The sequence below is a fragment of the Orcinus orca genome, chromosome 13 (genome assembly GCF_937001465.1).
Source record: "Orcinus orca chromosome 13, mOrcOrc1.1, whole genome shotgun sequence".
Lineage (NCBI taxonomy): Eukaryota > Metazoa > Chordata > Mammalia > Artiodactyla > Delphinidae > Orcinus > Orcinus orca.
Window position 1 is genome coordinate 24779447 of NC_064571.1, and position 20116 is coordinate 24799562.

Consider the following 20116-nt stretch of genomic DNA (forward strand, 5'->3'; position numbering starts at 1 on the left):
CACCAGTCTGCAGGAGAAAGGGAAGAAGAGAATGATGGAAATAGTTTCTGGAAAACTATTTTTACATTTTGTTTTGTTTGTTCCTGGTAAATAAATTGAAATCTTCTAAACATTAAAAGAAAATCTAAACCACTAAATTCAATAATACAGGAATATAACTTTTAAAAAAAATTTCTTTGGCTGCGCAGCATGTGGGATCTTAGCTCCCCTACTAGGGATTGAACCCACGCCTGCTGCACTGGAAGCGCAGAGTCTTAACCACTGGACCACCAGGGAAGTCCCAGGAATATAACTTTTAGAGGAGAAGTTATAAACCCCTTGGCTATATGAACTGGAGATTTTTAGTACGAAGTCATATATTTTAAATGACTTGGAGCTTTAAAGAAAGGAAGGAAGGAAGGAAGAAAAAGGGACTTCCTTGGTGGTGCAGTAGATATAATATCAAAAATAAAGTAATTAATTAAATAACTTTAAAAAAGAAAAAAAATGCTGAAATCCACTGACTAATTATTCAGGCTGTTATATCTCGCTATTTCCAGATACATCCCTTTCAAAACTTTTGGTAAAACGTTATCTTATGTCAGAACAAATGAATTACAAACTTTTCTCTTTGTCCAAAATTTGAGAAATTCTCCTACACTTCTACCTTCAAATTTTATAAAAAGGAAAAAGTAGTGACAACCCTTCTACTTACATCCAATTGCATCATCTGGCCACATGCCTTCTACATCAATCAAATATCTACAAAACAACAAAATTCGAGTCATTTGTAAATAAAAAGAAAAGAAAATCAAGGTTTCGCAAAAAAGGTCCAATTTCCCTTTACAAATATAGATATAAAAATCCTAAGAAAATATCAGCACATCTAATCAATAATTATTAAAGAATGATATACACCAGGACCACAAAAAGGCGTTATTCCAAGGATGCAAGGATAACGCAACTTTAGAAAATTTATTAATATAATTATTTACATTGATACAACAACTTAATTAATAAATGAAAGAGAATAAAATACAGGACCAAACTGGCAGATGTTAAAAAGTTATCTGATAACGTGCAACAGTCAGTTTGGGTGAAAATGCTCTGTACGCTAAAAACAGGAGACTTAATATGACAGAGTATTCATCAAGAACCAACAAATAACTAAAGACAAATCAGAACAAATATTATCATCATATCTAAAAAACCCTATCTAACCAACCATAGGAGCCAGAGACTTAGGAATCACCATCACTGACAGCTATTTCTCCCTCACCCTCATCCTCAACCCACCACCAGTGCTAACAAGGATACTGCCTACATACCTCTAGAATCTGTCCACATCTTTCCACCAAAATGACCACCATACCCTGGTCCAAGCCACCATTATGCCCAATTTCTACAAAAGTCTCCTAACTTGTTTCCTCGCTTCCACTCTTTCTCCCTGCAGTCTATTCTCCACTTGGTAGCAAAATGATAGGTTGAAAATGCAATTGGGTATGTTCCATGCACTCACCTTCAACAAACAAAGTTCAATGGTTTTCTATTAAAGTCTGAAACCTTAAACATAAGCCTGCACGATCGAGCTCCTACCCACACTTGTAGCTCCATTATAATCACATGCTCCCCCAACAGCCCCACCTTCCTGGCTTGTTCCTCCAACACAGCATATGCTTTCCTCTTATAGGGTCTTTTGATATTCCTTATGCTCAGAAATCTCTCTACAGTGTCCCTATCTGCTTAATACCTACTCATCCTTCAGATATCAGCTGAAACATCCCTAAATAAACCTTCTCTAATCTCCATGATGAGATCAAATCCTCTCTAAAATATGCTCTCACGGTACCATGTTCCTCTCCTTGGCACTTGTCAGAGATGTAATTCTACATGCAGTGTATGATTCTTGAATATCTATTCCCTCTCTGGACTTTTAGAATTCACAAAGGGCAGGTCAAGTCTTTTCACTCACAAAATTTCACAAGTCTTTTTGCTAGCACCCAGCACAGTGCTTAAACATAACACATGCTCAATAAGTATTTCCTGCATGAACAACCATAAGTTGGTACAGTGTAGCAACATCCACAAAAAGCATAAGGGCATCAACTCTTTGATGCAGAAGTTCCATTCTGAGTGAAGTTAACTGAGACAAAGCATATATATTCAAAGGTGTTCACACAGCAATGTTCATTACTTTGATGTTTTATAATATCAAAACTTCAGACTTTTATATGTTCATCAGTGAGCAAAGGAACAATGCAGCCTTAAAGAAAATAAACAAATGGGACCTAATGAAACTTAAAAGCTTTTGCACAGCAAAGGAAAGTAGAAACAGGACGAAAAGACAACCCTCAGGATGGGAGAAAATATTTGCAAACAAATCAACAGACAATGGATTAATCTCCAAAATATATAAATAGGTCATGCAGCTCATTACTAAAAAAACAAACAACCCAATCAAAAAATGGGCAGAAGACCTAAACAGACATTTCTCCAAAGAACTCATACAGATGGCCAAGAGGCACATGAAAAGCTGCTCAACATAACTAATCATCACTCAACATCCTGCTGCACTTGATTCTTTTATCATAATTAACCCACTTATAGTCACTACATGTTTCTCTTCCTAGATAACTGTAAGTTGCTACTGAACAAAGACTTCTACTCACCTCTGTATCCCCGTGCCCTAACAACAAACCTATAAGCCTCTCGGTGTTTACGGAAACAATTTATTTTCTGAGTCTCTACCAATTCTAGGGAGTGGATAGTATAGTCTCCTCCTCATTATCAGTGAGCCTGGCATCTGGGGGAGGGGTTTATAGCAGAGGAAGTCACCAATGGATCATAACTAAGGTCCTGAGACTGCAATGGCAGAGAGCATGGTGAAATTAGCCCACTACATGCAGAAGACCCACAGAGGAGTCAGCATATGCACTGGACTACACTTGATATAACATGTGAACAATCAAGGTTTACAAACGTGTTCTCATGCACTAGTAAGGATCTTCTAGCCCACACGGAACAGACAGAACACACACAAAGGAGCCTGGAGGAAGCGAGTAGGCCGGCAGCTGCACCCTAACATCTTAAGAGGTAACATTTCTGTGACTACACTTTATACAAATTGGATCATATGCCCCCTTTCAAGACACCCTGGTTATCACAGGCAAGGCCAAGCCTCTCAAGTTTTAAAGCTAGAGTACAGGGAAGATCTGTGAATAGGGCTGAAGATATTTAAGAGCTAGTACATGCATTAAGCAACCAGGTTATAGAATGAAAAGTCATCCTGAAATTCCAGTCTCTCCCTCTCTCTCTCACTTCCTATCCCCTATCTTCCCACCTCCATCTCTATTCCTTCTCCCCTACTCCCTGTTTTATGTATATATGTGCATCATTTTATATATACACGGAATATTTACTGTCTGTTACGTTTATTTAATAAAGTGCACACTCCTCGGGCTAAATTTAGAAAGAGGACAAAATGAACACTTTAACATGGGCGTCAGTGGCGTTCCAAAGACAAAAGATTCCTCAGTCTTAAAACATGGCAAACACCACGTTCCTTCTGATAGTTAGATGTTAGAAAAACGCAAGTGGATCCTTAAAATTCACACGCTATTAAGACCTACTATCAACAGAGTAGATCTTAAAGCGGAAACAAGAAAACACCAGCCTTTAAGTTCTTCCTGTCTGAAGATAAGAATAAGAGGTGGTAGTGTTCTTCCTCACCTGCACCCAAAGTGTAAAAGCAGCAAAAATATCTTAAACACATATGATGAGGAAGCCACTCTTGTGGTCCACTTGTTCTGTTTTGCTTCTAGGGATCTGTCTCACTCCGAACCCTTGCTTTTGGTTTTCTCTTTTATATATGCTAAGAACCTGAGAGTCTTAACTTTTTCTTCCAGCTCGCAACCAATAAATAGGACAAAAGAACATTTTCATTATTTGATTTATTTTCCATTCAAATTTTTAAAAAAGAGATAAGTAAGCTAGTTCAGTTTATATTTCTCACAAAAATCACTTTCCAAACTAAACTAAATTGTTAGTGACGATAAATAGGAAAAGCACCGTACTCTACTAGCACCATCTGACATTTCCACCTTAATGTTACCAAACACAACAGGCCTAATGTCAGAACTATTAAAAATGTTCAAAATCCCCAACCCCACTCACAATGCATACCAAAGTTCAGGTAAAGGAAAACAAAAACAAAAACAAAAACAACTCACCATTGTCTTTATTTTCTTTCAGAAACCCATATAAATTCCCACTGGAATTTAACACTAGTGTCGTCATCTGGCACCTGATGCCCAATTGTACAAATTTTTAAATAAGGAATAGTTTCTGGTAAGTCCTATAAGGCAAAACCATGACAATATGTATTATTTCCTTTGCAGGGAAAGAATAAAAAATTAAGAGAAGGCAGAATATAAACCAAGAGAGTACATTAAACTTAGTATGTCAGTCATTCTGATAAGAGCCATTTTTTCCAAAGCTGCTTTAACCAGTAATTATCACTTGATTTTCATTAAAACTGCAGAATGGACAGTTACTAGGCATGCAAAAGGAAAAGCAAATCTATGTGAACGAATGGACATGTAACTCAAAATGATATAAACAGTTCTACCTACATTTATGTTCTATCTTACATTTCAAGGGCCATAAAGAGGCTGTGATTTAAGGAGAGTAGTAGAATAGAGTCAGAAGAACTTGGATTCGAATTAGGAAATAGAGCAAATTTCAGGCATTGTTGAGAACTGGTATTCTTGGGGTGGGAGAAAGTAGACTATCAACAGAAGACAGAAAAGGATAAGTGAAAATTCTCTAGTTCTGAATTTAAATGGAAAGTAGCAGCAGGAACCTATGACATATTTTAAAAATATTAAAAACAAACATATTTCCTAGCTCTGACCACTGAAAAAGTCTAGAAACAACTGATGTCATGTTAAAAGTACTCAGGAGTCACTGAGAAGCTCCAACTGGCCAAAGATAGGGCCTCAGAATAATAACTGTAACGCAGTCCACGGTGATAGGAATAAATAAAATTTTACAAAACTGGTCACCACTGGAGGATATTTGTGAATCAACTCATTAGTTTGAAAACTCTTAAATAAAAGAAGAGAATCATGCCTCTATAACTGGGCAACCAAATAGTTGATGAGGGGAATCTTCTCCTCATACAAATATACCCAGCTAATAAGTGAAAAAAGAACAACAGAATTCACCATTCTTTGAAGCCTCAACTGAATTAATGGATGTAGGTATGAATCATCAGTGACTGCTAATATCACAGAAAGAGACAATTATATGTCTCCATGGAAGAACACATCATCACCTATGAAACTGTCTTGCCAAAACAAAACATGCAAGCTTCATTCTGATCAACTACCAATTTACAGGAAATAAAAGGACTGAAGAATATGTTAACAACACATGGACTGTAATCATCAAAATCTAGATGGAACAAATTACCTGTTTTCTTTAAAAAAAAAATTCAAGGAGGAAAAAAAAAGTTAGAGAGACATGGAGGGAGAACCTAGAGATTAAATAAGACTTCAGAGACCTAACAATCCACGGCAAAGTGTGGACCTTATTTGGATCTAATTCAAAATTCTTAAAAACAATTTTTTATGACATTTAGGAGACAACTGCAAATTTGAGCACTCACTGGGTGTTTACTATTAAAAAATGATATTAAGGAATAAAAGTCCTATATTTTAAATATACATACCAAAAATGTATGGGTGGGGCTTCCCTGGTGGCGCAGTGGTTGAGAATCTGCCTGCCAATACAGGGAACACAGGTTGAAACCCTGGTCTGGGAAGATCCCACATGCCGCGGAGCAACTAGGGCCGTGAGTCACAACTACTGAGCCTGCGCATCTGGAGCCTGTGCTCCACAACAAGAGAGGCCGCGACAGTGAGAGGCCCGTGCACCGCGATGAAGAGTGGCCCCCACTTGCCGCCACTAGAGAAAGCCCTCGCACAGAAACGAAGACCCAACACAGCCAAAAGAAAAGTAATTAATTAATTAATTTTAAAAAATGTATAGGTGTAATTACATGTTGTCTCGGAGCTGCTTCAAGATAATATGGAATGGGGTGAAACAGGTGGGGGTATAGATAAAACATGACAGCCATCAGTTGGGAAATAAGAAAGCTGGATGAGTTCATGGGTATACAAGGAACACTCACAGTATTTTTGTACTTTTGTATATGCTTAAAATTTGTGATAATTGTTTAAAAACAAGACGACACTGTAGAAAACAGTCTGGCACTTTCTCAAAGGTTAAGCGTAGAGCTACCGTATGATCCAACAACTCTGCTACTACCTACGCTGCACATCTAACAGAACTGAAAGCAGGGATTTGAACAAATATCTGTACACCAATGACCATAGCAGCATAATTCACAATACCTACAAGGTGGAAAACAACCAAGTGTCAATCAACCGTTGAATAACAAACTATGGTCTATATACACACAGTGGGATTTATTAAGCCAAAAAAGGAATGGCATTTTGTTACATGCTATAACATGGATGAACCTTGAAAACACTAGGTTTAGTGAAATAAGCCAGACATAGAAGGACAAATGTTGTAGATTCCACTTACACGAGGTACCTAGAATAGGCAAATTCATAGAGACAGAAAATAGAATAGAGGTGTCTAAGGGCCGGTGGGAGGGATAATGGGGTTGTTACTGTTTGATGCTTACAGAGTTTTTGTTGAGGATGATGAAAAAGTTTTGGTTATAGACAGCGGTGATGGTTACACAACACTGTGACTGTACTTAATGTCACTGAACTGCATATTTATAAATGGTGAAAATAAATATGATTTATCTATATTTTACCACAATAAAAAAAATGGGAATAACTGAGTTGAAATTTCAATTCTTCCTTGTCCGAGAGTCAGTTTCATCGTCTGTAAAATTAGTAATTGTAGTTGTCTATCCTCTGAGCTTAGTGCAGAGTAAGCCCTCAGTAGGAGGTATCAGTACTACTTCCACTTCAACAGCAAAGGATTGTTGTGAAGATTAACAAAGTCAATGGATATGAAAGAACTTTCTAAATGGCAAACTGCTATACAAATCTTAACAAACATTAGGTGTTACTGTCTCCCAAGGCCATGGAACAGGTCAGAAGAAGGATAATTCTTTTGCACTGGTATGTCCTACATGGGCCAAGAGAATATATGGGTTCCTGTACTATATCAGAAGGTATTAGGAAAAGAAAGCATAAAACTTAGAGAACAAGTGTCTTTTACTCTGATGCTTAAACATGCTCAGGCAACTGCTTAAAATAAGTGCTAAAGACAAACAACCCAATCCAAAAATGGGCAGAAGACCTAAATAGACATTTCTCCAAAGAAGATATACAGAGTGCCAACAAACACATGAAAGAATGCTCAACATCACTAATCATTAGAGAAATGCAAATCAAAACTACAATGAGATATCATCTCACACCAGTCAGAATGGCCATCATCAAAAAATCTAGAAACAATAAATGCTGGAGAGGGTGTGGAGAAAAGGGAACCCTCTTACACTGTTGGTGGGAATGTAAATTGATACAGCCACTGTGGAGAACAGTATGGAGGTTCCTTAAAAAGCTACAAATAGAACTACCATATGACCCAGCAATCCCACTACTGGGCATATACCCTGAGAAAACCATAATTCAAAAAGAGTCATGTACCAAAATGTTCATTGCAGCTCTATTTACAATAGCCCAGAGATGGAAACAACCTAAGTGTCCATCATCGGATGAATGGATAAAGAAGATGTGGCACATATATACAATGGAATATTACTCAGCCATAAAAAGAGACGAAATTGAGCTATTTGTAATGAGGTGGATAGACCTAGAGTCTGTCATACAGAGTGAAGTAAGTCAGAAAGAGAGAGACAAATACCGTATGCTAACACATATATATGGAATTTAAGAAAAAAAAAATGTCATGAAAAACCTAGGGGTGAAACAGGAATAAAGACACAGACTTACTAGAGAATGGACTTGAGGCTATGGGGAGGGGGAAGGGTAAACGGTGACAAAACAATAAAGAGGCATGGACATGTATACACTACCAAACGTAAGGTAGATAGCTAGTGGGAAGCAGCCGCATAGCACAGGGAGATCAGCTCGGTGCTTTGTGACCGCCTGGAGGGGTGGGATAGGGAGGGTGGGAGGGAGGGTGACGCAAGCAGGAAGAGATATGGGAACATATGTATATATATAACTGATTCATTCTGTTGTGAAGCTGAAACTAACATACCATTGTAAAGCAATTATGCTCCAATAAAGATGTTTAAAAAAAAAAAAAAAAAGAGATAATGGACATACCTTTCTTTCCTTTTAGGCTACTACTATTCTTACTAAAAGTTTACTTCAATTTCAAAATATAGAACATGGAAGCTTATAGAATTTCTTAAGCATATCTAGAGCCTACTGCCAAATACTATAGTTCAATTCATATCTTTAATCTCATTTTGAAACAGCAATTAGAAATGTGTATTTATGGAAACCACTAGCTTCCCTTTTTGAACCCATGAAAGAAGGCCAGGATTCACCTTAGCATAAGATGATAACTACTGAATTACTATCAATTATTACAGTATCAGAAAGAAGGTCATTTTCAATTACGGGTTCCATTTACCTCTGGCTTATAATAGCGGCGAGTATATGTTAAGTCAATAATCAGCCCAAGTTCTTCATTCTGTTCTTGGAGTTTGTTAAAAAAGGTCCAAGAGGGAAAATCATTCTTCTGGAGCAAGATTCTTTTCAAAACTGTGTCAGAAAGAATAAAATAAGAAAGCACATGTGTTTAAAATCCTTTATTGTATTATCCATTTATACAAACCCTGTGATGCTAACATATGAGATTCAAAGTAAAGTTTCCTCCTCTGGAATTTACAAGCGATATTACAATCCTTTCTTCAAGAGAGATTAGAAGGAAGAAAATTAGCTCACTTCTATATATTTATTTCTATGTTTGTTTATTTCATGTTGGTCTCCTAACCACACTGTAAACTCCCAGAAGGCAGGGACCACATCAATTTTGCCTACCACTGTACTGCCAGCTCCAAGCAGAGTGCCTGTAAATAGACACAAAAATAAATACGTCTTGAATATCTACATATAGGAAGGATGGTTTTCACTGCTAAATACTCTTTTATGTATTTGGCTTATTTATGTACTCTGTTCCATTGATCTGTTTGGTTATTCAAGTGTCAGCAACACACACTTTTTTTTAAATTAGTAGACTAGTTTTAGAGCAGTTTGAGATTCACAGCAAAAGTGAGCAAAAAGTTCACAGTTCCCACATATACCCTCTCTCCTTCATCCCTCACAGCCTTCCCCATGATCAACATGCCATACCAGTGTGCTTCATTTGTTAGAATTCATGAACCAACACTGACACATCATTATCATTCAAAGTCCATAGTTTATTGCATTCATGGTACAAGTAACTGACTATTTCTATATTTCTAGTATGGTCATCGCCAAACATTTACTTACTGAGATACATATTACTTTCTTATAAATTACTTTATTCTTTATTTATAGTTAGGGCAGTACATTGTTGTTGTTGTTTTTTAATTAAGTACAAAAGTAGGTTGTATTCATCTATGAATTCCATTTCTGGATAGTAAAGGAGGTATTAAAAAGTATTTGCTACAAAAGGGAAAATGGAGTACGACGGGGTTGACAGCCAGGGCTCTATATGGCGAATTCAGATTTCTGGAAGCATACGGTATTAACTTTTGCTCACCTTTTTTAAAGGAACTTTGAAAGCAAGGAAACGAGTCCCAGGCATCGGCTGTTCAACTGGGAGATAGTCCTTCCACCTGTTAATATATTTTTTGTTAGGAAAATTTTATGTTAGGCTGTCTCCCTGCATAGGATGGATGCGCCTTGAAAATGGAAATCATACCCCTGTAGGGTAGGTCCCTCTTCTTTCTGCTTTGCATTTTGCTGCTCCACTTATTCAACCCCACCTAGTAATAACCTATACTTCCCTTGTTCCTGTTGTCCCATCTTGAAAGCAGATAAAAGGCAACAAAACAATGCAAAGGTCTCAACAAATAAGGGATATCTAAAACCAGAGCTGGCCAGAACTTCTGTATCTCTGATAAAACCTAGCCCGGTGCTGACTACTAAGGTATCATTAATACCTGCGTGTTGACTGAAATAGTTTAAACTCAATTCTTCCACTTCACAGTTTATTTTCAGTCCTCATACAAAACCTGATAATAAAATTCCTTAATGCTAGGAATCACAGTGAAAAATAATATCTGAACTGACTTCTGTAAGATGAGTTAAACTAAGGTTAATTCAGTGAATCTGAAGCATAAAAAATGAGGGCAAAAGTGGCACAAGGTGGGGCCATAGAAGCAGAGAGGATTCTTGACCACGCACAGTCTTAAAGGCCAACGGTTTGTTTTCTATTCTCAAAACAATGTTTTTGAGCGATGTTTATGAGCAATGTTCCAACTTGCTTTTACGGTTTCTTTTGTGAAGAATGGATTGGAAGGAAACAAGATATATGGACACTACTTAGGACCTAATTGCAACAGGCAGGCAAGTTCAGTATTAGGATGTTGAGGAAGAGTTGACAGATTCAGAAGAAATTCAGGAGATAAACTGAAGCGGGCTTAATGGGGTATGAGATGGAGGAAAGGAAGATCTGAGGAAATTAAAGCATTTACCGCACACATGAGCAAAGTCTCAAAATTAATCATTTGAACGTACAGAGGTAGATCTCTCAAATGACACCGGTTAGGAAGCAACAGTACGCCCTTTATAATTCCGAGGGGCACACAAATCAACTGTTCGATGGAAAATTCGGCGGTACCGGTGCATTTTTTTCACTCAAACTTAGTTCCAGTTCCTCTTACTCACATTTTCTGTGCCAAAACAACACAGCTTGAGGAGTTGAAGGGGATTCCATCCTGGTAACTAAGGAGGGTCCCCAACACTGAAAGTCCCATCTTAAAAAACAGTCCCTCTGCATTTTACCCGAGGAGCAATGGCCAGAGCCTCCCATTTAAAACGATGGGGGGAAATCAGAACATCACACATTGTCCCTTTCACCTACTGGGAACTGATCCGCGAGACGACCAGTACCCCCTAGCACAGCGCGGACGGGGCAGCGCGCGGGAGCAACAGTCACAGGAGACAGCACAGGAGACGAAGGCCAGACCCAGGGGCTCTGAGCTCCAACGGCAACGCCCAGGGGCCAAGGCGTATTACCTTTCCGAGATGTGCTTTCTGCCCTTCCTCCTGGCCGACGAACGTCCGGAAAAGCCGCGACGCTGACCCCAGCGCCCACGGGCACGATGCCACTGGCTCATGTGACCCCCAAGATGCCGCCCACCCAACGCCAGGAGTGCCAAAGTCGCCAACCTGGCGCCCCCGGTGCCAGCACAAGGCCCCGAAACACAAGCGCCTTGGCACTAGCCCACGCAGCTCGCTGACCTTCTTCTACTGCGCATGCGCCACCGCCAGTCCAGATGACGTCCTCACACCGGCCGACTGAGACGCTTCATTGGTAGAGGAGTCTGACGCCTGCAATTCCCTCCTTAGCCAGAAGATGGTAGCAGAGGTCCATTAGTTCGTGTGTGTACCCTTCAGAATTCCAGTCATATGGGACATGGAAAGTTGTCCCACTCTCCCAGTATCTTGTGTGGTTCTTTCAGATATTTCCCAAGTGCTTACATTCACACTTGTTGTATCTTGTACGTAAGTATTTCTACCTAATGGAGATCCTGTATTTTATACAAGAGCAGCGTACTATACATAGTCTACCATCTGTCTTGGATAGTGATTCTCCCAGTCAATTTTTGCGTACATCCATTCCATTCTCTTTAATAGCTGCGTCACATTACATAATTTACATGGCCAGTCCAATATTGATGGACTTTTGGTTGTTTTCAGTTTGGGGGCATTTTGTTTGTTTTTGTTTGTATCCTCTGTTACAGATAGGCTGCAATGTGAACCTCTTTATACATGTGTATAGCTATATATAAATTTCTAGACATAGAATTTCTGGAATGAAAGAGATGCAAACTTAAAATATTGAAAGCTTTTCAAACAATCTAATCTGCCTGATCAACCTCCAAAAATATTCTATCAACTTATACTCCACTCACAGTGAAACATTTATTGGGTTTCTATTATGAGCCTGGTATCAAGCTGGAGGTTGACAGTATGTATTTACATTTTAGACAACACCAAAAAATGCCTGAGAGAGATAAGAGTGGAGCTTAAGTATAACATTTCCTCACAGTATCAGGCATAGGGATCTGCACCTGTTAGAAAAACTGTGAATCCTGCCACAAGTGGAACAGCAAAGAACAGCATGTCCTATAGTAGGTCTGAAGGTATAATAGCATACTAAATTCCATTGTTATTTATAATAACAAATGTTTTTTGTTAGTTTTACTTTTCAGTTTCTAATTTCTGAAAATATCTTACATACACTGTGAGTAATCTTCACAACCATTTGAGCTGGGTTAACTGAGTCAGGAAGGTCAGAATTATTGAATGAATGAATGAGTGAATGAGTAAAACATCACTAGCTTTAACATACCTGGGACAGTCATAGTCTAACCAAGTTTCAATCCACAAGCATTTATTTACAATTCTGAAAACTTCCACAGAATTACAAATGGGACAAGAGTAGTAAATTACTATTTGGATAAAGAAAAGATACAAGTTAGCACAACCTAGTTTACAAACTTACAATTAGGCACATTCAATTTGGTGCTAAGTCATAAAATATTCTTTTGCAATTTATGAAAAATATCCAATAGGCATGTAATGGCCAAAAAGTACTAATGATACAAACATCTATAGACATGAAAATGTACAAATTGTGACATAAATCTATCAGAAACTAGAAAATCTATGTTGGTCCTATAGTTCCAGCTTGTTAAAAGATACAGGCTTTGGGTGGGAACACAAAAAAATCCAGACCTGGCCATAACAGGGTTGGCAGAAAGTATGAGAACTAGCAAAGAGTAGGCCTCTGGATGGGAGTGGGTCCAACATGAGATAAAACAATGCATTAATGGGTATGTAGTAGGCTGGGATGGAAAATATAGGAGCAAGGGATATTTGGAGAATCAGACAGCTAAGTATTTGACACTAACAAAATCTACCAGTATCCCATAGGGCCTCAGGTACCATGCAAGGGTTTGAGGGATTCCAGTATTTAATTAAACCAAAATGTGACAATGGGAAGAATTAAGGACAGCCTCAGGGGTAGATGAACTGGGGATGTTACACCAAGACATGTCTCAGTTAACCTGATGGGTTCAAAATGCAGGAAGTGGGTATATGGGACAAGACAATATCCTAACTGTAAGAATAAAGGTTTAGGTCAGGGTAGGGCCTGATGTTGCTAAGTGTTGAAATAGAGCTCTTTAGTTTCTTCCTCCTCCATGTACGATTCTTTTACAGGTTAAGATGATGCTGAGCCTGAAAGCTAAAGTTAAATGGCTGGAACTAGAGAGAGAAAATAAGTTACATAGGCTCGGAACCAGGAAAAGCCTAACTAAGGGTTTGCCTAACTAAATAGAATAGAATGTTGGAACTGAATATTTTAATATGTAAACATTTTACTGATACCAAAATGTGTCTTACCACACTTCCCCCAATCTCACACCACCCATCCTAACCTGCAGTAGCTATGGGTCCCTTGATTTCCATGGAAATACAGAGAAAAGAGACACTGATCTGGCTTGCAGGTATTCAGTAGTTGTTAGCCTCACATCACATACTAGCATCATGTGAGTAGGCCATCTGAAGTAGGAAGCTTAGGGGAAAAACCTTGAAAAACACTTAAAAGCTTAAGCCACATCTCTATACTACAACACCTTTCACAATTTCTTCTCAGATAAGCATCATCCCCATCAGTGAAAAAACTAATATCTCATAATAGGAAAAACAGGCCTAAAAATTAAATGTGTGTCTTTGGAGGTCCCATCTATGGGATATCTTCCTGGTACTAGAAAAGTCCCCAGAAAGATCAATCTTTTCACCCCTCCCTGAAAGCTTACCACCAAGGAAAATGACTAGATCCATAGATTTCCTCCCTCAAACCAGCCTACCTCACATATAGATCATTAGCAACTCAGCCCTTACTCACATCACCACAGTCACAAGAGTGGTTAGGGAGCAAAGCACCAACCACGGGAACTAAAACAGAGGCAACCCAGGCCAAGCTGGGCTGATGGCAGATGTCTGCTCCTTACGCTTGGGTGCATAACGCGACTCACCGCAATGCCTTTTTCACAGACCCTTTTTAAAGTTTCTCCACAAAATCCAGCAGGTCAAGTTCGTTCATGATGCTTCAAGATAAACGATCGTCAAGAGAAAAACATGCAGTATGTCTTACAATGTTGGAGTCCTTAAAAATATGACAAGGAAATAACCATGCAGACAAAACCAGAGCATTTAAAAAAATCTGTATTCTACAAACGTACCACTGAATGCTATTAATAAGGTACTATGAGAGAAAACAAAATGAGAAATATATGTAAGACTGTTCCCTTTGGTGTACAGAATTCATGGCAGTTGCTGCACTATCGAGCTACTTACATCTATGACTGTCTGTTCTGGTAATACAAAATGAGGCCAAAGTGTGTCAACTTGTTTCCCACAGAAACCAAAAAGTCTACATCAATCTCTTTTCTCCTGTGCCCTTTCACCTTATCTGCTCCCAGTTCTCCATGAAATGTCCTCTTCCTTCTCTAATTATTCTCCTCTTCATTTTGCTTGGCCTTGCACCCAAGCATGCAAGACAGAGAATCCTAGAGGTCCAAGATTCTAGAGTGGCTGTTTGCAAGGGGGAGGAGATTACAGTAACTGCCACACTGTATATACTTCTGTGCAAAGAAAAAGGGACAGTATTCAGAATGTCTCTCACATATAAAGGAGCTGGATGGCAGGATACCTGTGTGGCCCAAGGAACTTCTAGTTAGCAAATTATGGGGAAAAAATTGCAATCAAAGGCTGGAAGAGGAAAGGTTTGCAACCAGCTCTGTCTCCTAGCTCTCTGGTATTTGCGTCCAACGAGCAGAGTCTATTTTGTGAAGCATCAAGCACTGAAAAGACGATTCCTGCTGCAGGAAGTTGACAGGAAGTAACATCCATGAGGGTGAGAATGCAAGATCAAGGCTTGTCCTAGAAACAATGCCCATAATGGAAAAAAAAAAAAAAAAAAAAGGAAAGCAGAAGAGAAATGTAAGTCGCAAGTCCAACCTGGCCCAGCCTGGCCCAGCCCAAGGAAGGTAGGAGTCAAGGAGACGAAACTGAAAGAGAAGAGCCTTGGACCACAACACTCTCCACAAGGTACACTCAACAAAGTTCACCCTACGCTTCAACCAAGTTACAAAAAGAGCTTCTTAATCCCTACTTTTGCTCCTTAAAAGCTGCTATAAGTTCACTAATTAGACAGGTATGATTTCAGAACAACTGTAATAGTTCAAACTAGATGGCTCTTGCCTTCCTAAGGATATTAATTAAATAAGATATATATATATATAGCTCTAAGTATATGATACATGAAATATAATACTCTCCAGGATATAGGTAACTGTTAGTAAATTATATTAATGAACGTCTGTAAGAAATGTTGCAATGATTTCCCTCATGTAAGAGCCTGGGGGAGGTAAATCTGTCTTCTAGGATTTCCTCCCCAGAGCTCAGAAATTTAGGTGTTGTTTTAGCTCTCCTACACTCTCTCCACCCAACCCCGCCTTCCTGTTGGGGATCGGACCTCCCTATTGGCTATCTCATACCTTGAAACTGCCTGCCTCGTGACATCATTCTCCTACATCATCACAAGTGACCAGTGAGCAGTAACCTGTGACCTTTGTACTGCACACATGCGCCGTTCAGCTGCAGCCACTCAGACATCCTCTGGTGTTGCCTCCTCATCCCTTGTATCTGCAGTTGATGTTTTCTCTTCTTCTCTGACCACGTCAGGTAAGAAAAGAAACTTTTTAAAGTTTTTCGTTAGGTTTATTTTGCCCCTAAATTTACTAATAGATTCACAATAGCATGGAATAATGAGGGAAAGTACTGAACTAGAAGTCTGGAGACCTAATTTCAGTTTTGACTTTGGCATTTACTATCTGTGTCACTTTGGACAAATCATTGACTGTCTCACAAAGCCTGATATTTTCCTTATCTGTTACGTTAGGATACTACATTGGTTGATCACTCTGATCCCTTTCTTTTCTAATATTGAGCCTTAAAGGGTACCCATGTAGAAAATGAAATCAGAGACTTCTCAAGAGTGTTTCAACAGAAACACAGAAAAACCAGGTGACATAGAAAACTAGCAATATACAGCAAGATGTTTCATCTCTAAAGGTCTCCCTCCACTAATATGTCGACTAGTTGAAAAGAGAAAATAGGGAGAGAGGATGGAGAGTACTGGGCTATAGGGAGGCACAGAGTCAAACGTAAGGAAGTTTAGGATAGTTTTCATCAGCACAGGCCAAGAGGAACCAAGAGATAGGATAAAAATATAAGAATGAAGAGGGAAAGCATAGAGGAGCTCTCAAGAAAAATGTAGTTTGCAATGGAATGTTGATGGGAAAAAAAGATTTTAAATTAAAGCAGAAACAGCATAGAGTGAATTCTGCTCAGAGCAGGGCAAAACAAAGTTGATTGTAGCAAATCCTTATTTTAACAGACTAAGAGGAAAGTAAGGACAGAACAGGGTATCACCAGGAAAGGCAGCTTACCAGAAAAGTCATACTCAGTTTTTTTTCTTTTATTGCCTCTCTGAATACAGTTGGCACTTGACAGTTTTGAATATAAACATTTTAGAAATACGTCCCAGAAATGATGCTTCCTATATACAAGAAACCAAAGTGGTTATCTAGGGTTCTGCTTTTCAATGTTTGATTCTTTCTAATTTTTCAACTATGTAGACGTTTTACCAATTAAAATTTTTAAATGATATCTTCGAAATTGAATCAGAAGGACTATTTCCTTTGTGTGATATGTAGCTTCTAAGGCAAGGTTGCTTTTCATCTTTACAGTTCTTTCCTTCCTAACACAGAGAGCACATTGATCAACAGCCATCGTTCGTTTTTAGATCTTAGCTACCTAAGAAGAAAAAGAAAAATTCAAGCCCCACATCTCTAATTCCAAATTGAGGGAATTCGCTGGCAGTCCAGTGGTTAGGACTCGGTGCTTTCACTGCCAGGGCCACGTGGCACGGCAAAAAAAAAAAACAAAAAAAAAATCCACATTTATCTAGAACAATATTGTGGAGTCCTTTTGATGTTCTTACATTTGAAAATCTTTTTTAATTGGATTCTAGTGATGATGGTTTTTTTAGGTTTTGGGATGTCATCTTCGTGGATGTTGAAGATAATAATAAGATAATCTAAGTTCTAGGATAAATACAAAAACCTTCTTGATACTTTTTAAGCTTCCTTTCTGCTTATTGTATGTTTCTATTCTTTGAAATATATATTTCTACCAGGCTTAATACCTGTTATTGCTGGGTAAAAATATGAATGAGCACAATGAAATTCTTTTACACTTATTATTTTGCTGTCTGCTTTGTACCAGTTTTCATTGAAATACTTGTCTGCATATATTGTGGCCCCCTATACATTTACATTGATTGAATTTTGTTGCTTGTTATGCATTTTTACTGATATATCTTCTCTGTCTGTATGTATTGGCTTGGAATTCATTCAAAATCACCTTCTATCGTGTTTTTTGGTTAATAGTATTCACTAAAATACAGTGGGCAAAATTCACTTTCATATTATTGCATGTATGGTACAGAATGTCATTTGTTAGTAAACTCATTATGCTTTGACACTTGCCACATACCCCAGTTTTCATAACTATGTATTTTACATTATGTAATATGTTTTTCATGATATTTCTTTGTCTTTCTAGAACTTATTGTATCTTCCTCCATATAAATCATATGCAATATATCAGTTTATTCATGTATTAATTATTACTGCTATTATTATTGGTGGTGGTGTTATAAGCACTTTACAGATGAGTAATCTGAAGTAATCAGATAACTTTTTTCTTTCCAAAAGCACTTAAGAAATTCACTTTCAGGTAATCATTTTGAGGTGGGATAAGAAACCAGGTTTGAGGAGGGTAAAAATGACTCTTTAAATTTACCAGTTGGACTGAGCTATATGTGAACTCTAGGTAATAGCGTGGGAACTGCAAAAGCAAAGTGAGACACTGAAGAATACAATGGTAATAGCCGTACTGTTTTCTAACGGACGAAAAAAATGCCTGTTTTATAAGTTCTATTTCTCTCGCTTTCTGGCGGCATCATGCTCAGAGTAGTGTCCTGGAGAGCAAGTCAGGATACTTAGGTTCTGAAACCTGGTAAGGATACTAACATAATGAGAGAACTTGAACAAGTCAACCCGACCTCTCTGCGCCTCAATTGCCTTCCTCATGAAATGAGATTGTGAAAACAGAGGTTCTCTAAGACCTCCTAGTTCTAAAATGCTCCCAGTCTACGAAACAGCATAGAAGTCCATACTAGTGCAGGCTGAAGGGAAAGGGACACCTAGGGACACCTGAAAATGGGATGGAATCTAGCAGTGGTTTTGCAGACGTTACTACACTGGCGGAGGATATTCACCTTCCCCAGCTCTTTAATTCTTTGAAAGATCTTGATCAATCCAAAGGTCCCAACGTGACCAAAGCCAAAGACACCAGAGCCATTAAGGTGAATCAGGTGCATGAAAAGTCAAGTGTCATAAAGGTTCCCTCTGCTCAACCCAGGAAGAACAAACATAAAGCCTCTGAGCCTATCATGGTGCTCCCAAGGCCAAAATCCAGCCAAAGAATCCAGAGTGCCTGTTAGGGGGAGAAGTGCTTCTATGCCATGCTGCAGTCAGGGACAGCGCTCCTGTGACCACGGCCAAGCATTCCAAAGGCAAACCTCAGAAAGCTGCATCCAGAAAGATCAGCAAAACGAAGAGCCACGGGCAGGAAAGGACCTCAAGGACCAGACGAAGGAAGACGGCTGATGAGAAAAAGCAGTCAGGGAACAAAGTCAAGGCAGAAGAGAAGCCAACAATTCCCCAGACGAAGCGAAGGAAGCAGCAAACTGAGCTTATCCAAGAGAGCTTTAAAAAGCCTCGAACCTCCCTAGGCATGTGCAGGCTGGAGTCTGTGAAGGTTTTTCATGCACTGGGGGAGAAGAATGATAAGAAAACTGGGCTCTCTTCCTGTCGGGTCTTGGGAAATTCAAGCAACCCTAAACACCCCCAGCTATCCAGCCATGGAGGCATACCCCACCTGAGGGTAAGAGTCCTGAGAAAACTCAAGTCAAAGCCCAGAAACCAGACAGCAGAGCTGAGAAAGAGTGTCCATCTCCATCCCAGTAGGAGCTGCCGCCTCCTGGGAAGGTCAAGTTGATACCTCTGCCGTTTTCTGCCTGGACAAGCCTCAATCTCGACCTGCTACTCGGAGGCCACAGTCTCTGGCCTCACATCGGCCTGCTCTGGCTGAGTGTGCTCGTCCTGTTTCTACTAACTCAGCTCAACCTCCTGCAGTGAGTTCATCCCACCCAGCTCCTGCCTCTTTGCCAGGTCCTGCCAAACCATCTCAGCCAACTATGACTAACCAACCCAACCGGGTTGGGCCGACCATATGCAGCCTAGTGTCCCTCAGTCTGCTGCTCCTAGGCCTGCACCTTACGGAACTTCATCTTGCACTTCTCTCCAGCGGGAGCCTATTCCCCCTGCTGTGAATAAGCGCCAGTCCCCACCCAAGCTCCAAACCCCTTTCTACTCCAAGACTTCAGCGAGCAGCCAGTTCCACGGAGGGAACCCAATGTTCCTGAGCCAGTAATGTCAAAGCCCACCGAACACGAGCAGAGGCCAGAGCGGGAGGCCATGAAGAGATGGGCTCAACAAGAACGTATTGCTGCCAAATACACCTCTTTGGGGAAAGTGCAATTTTTCATTGAGAGGGAAAAAGAAATGGAAATTGCTGACTATTACAGATATGTAAAGTCAGAGCTGCTAGGAGTGTTGGTGCCACCTTGGGGACCAGCTGCTCTTCCATATACAGATAAGACAGGTATAAATTTCTCTATTTATTTTGATATATTTTAA

General features: G+C 39.3%; 1 pseudogene; it reads left to right on the top strand.

Moving 5' to 3' along the window:
* The window catches only part of LOC101285020 (uncharacterized protein C2orf78-like), a 28325-nt pseudogene extending 8475 nt beyond the window's left edge, over positions 1-19850 (top strand).
* Positions 19851-20116: the final 266 nt, after the last annotated feature.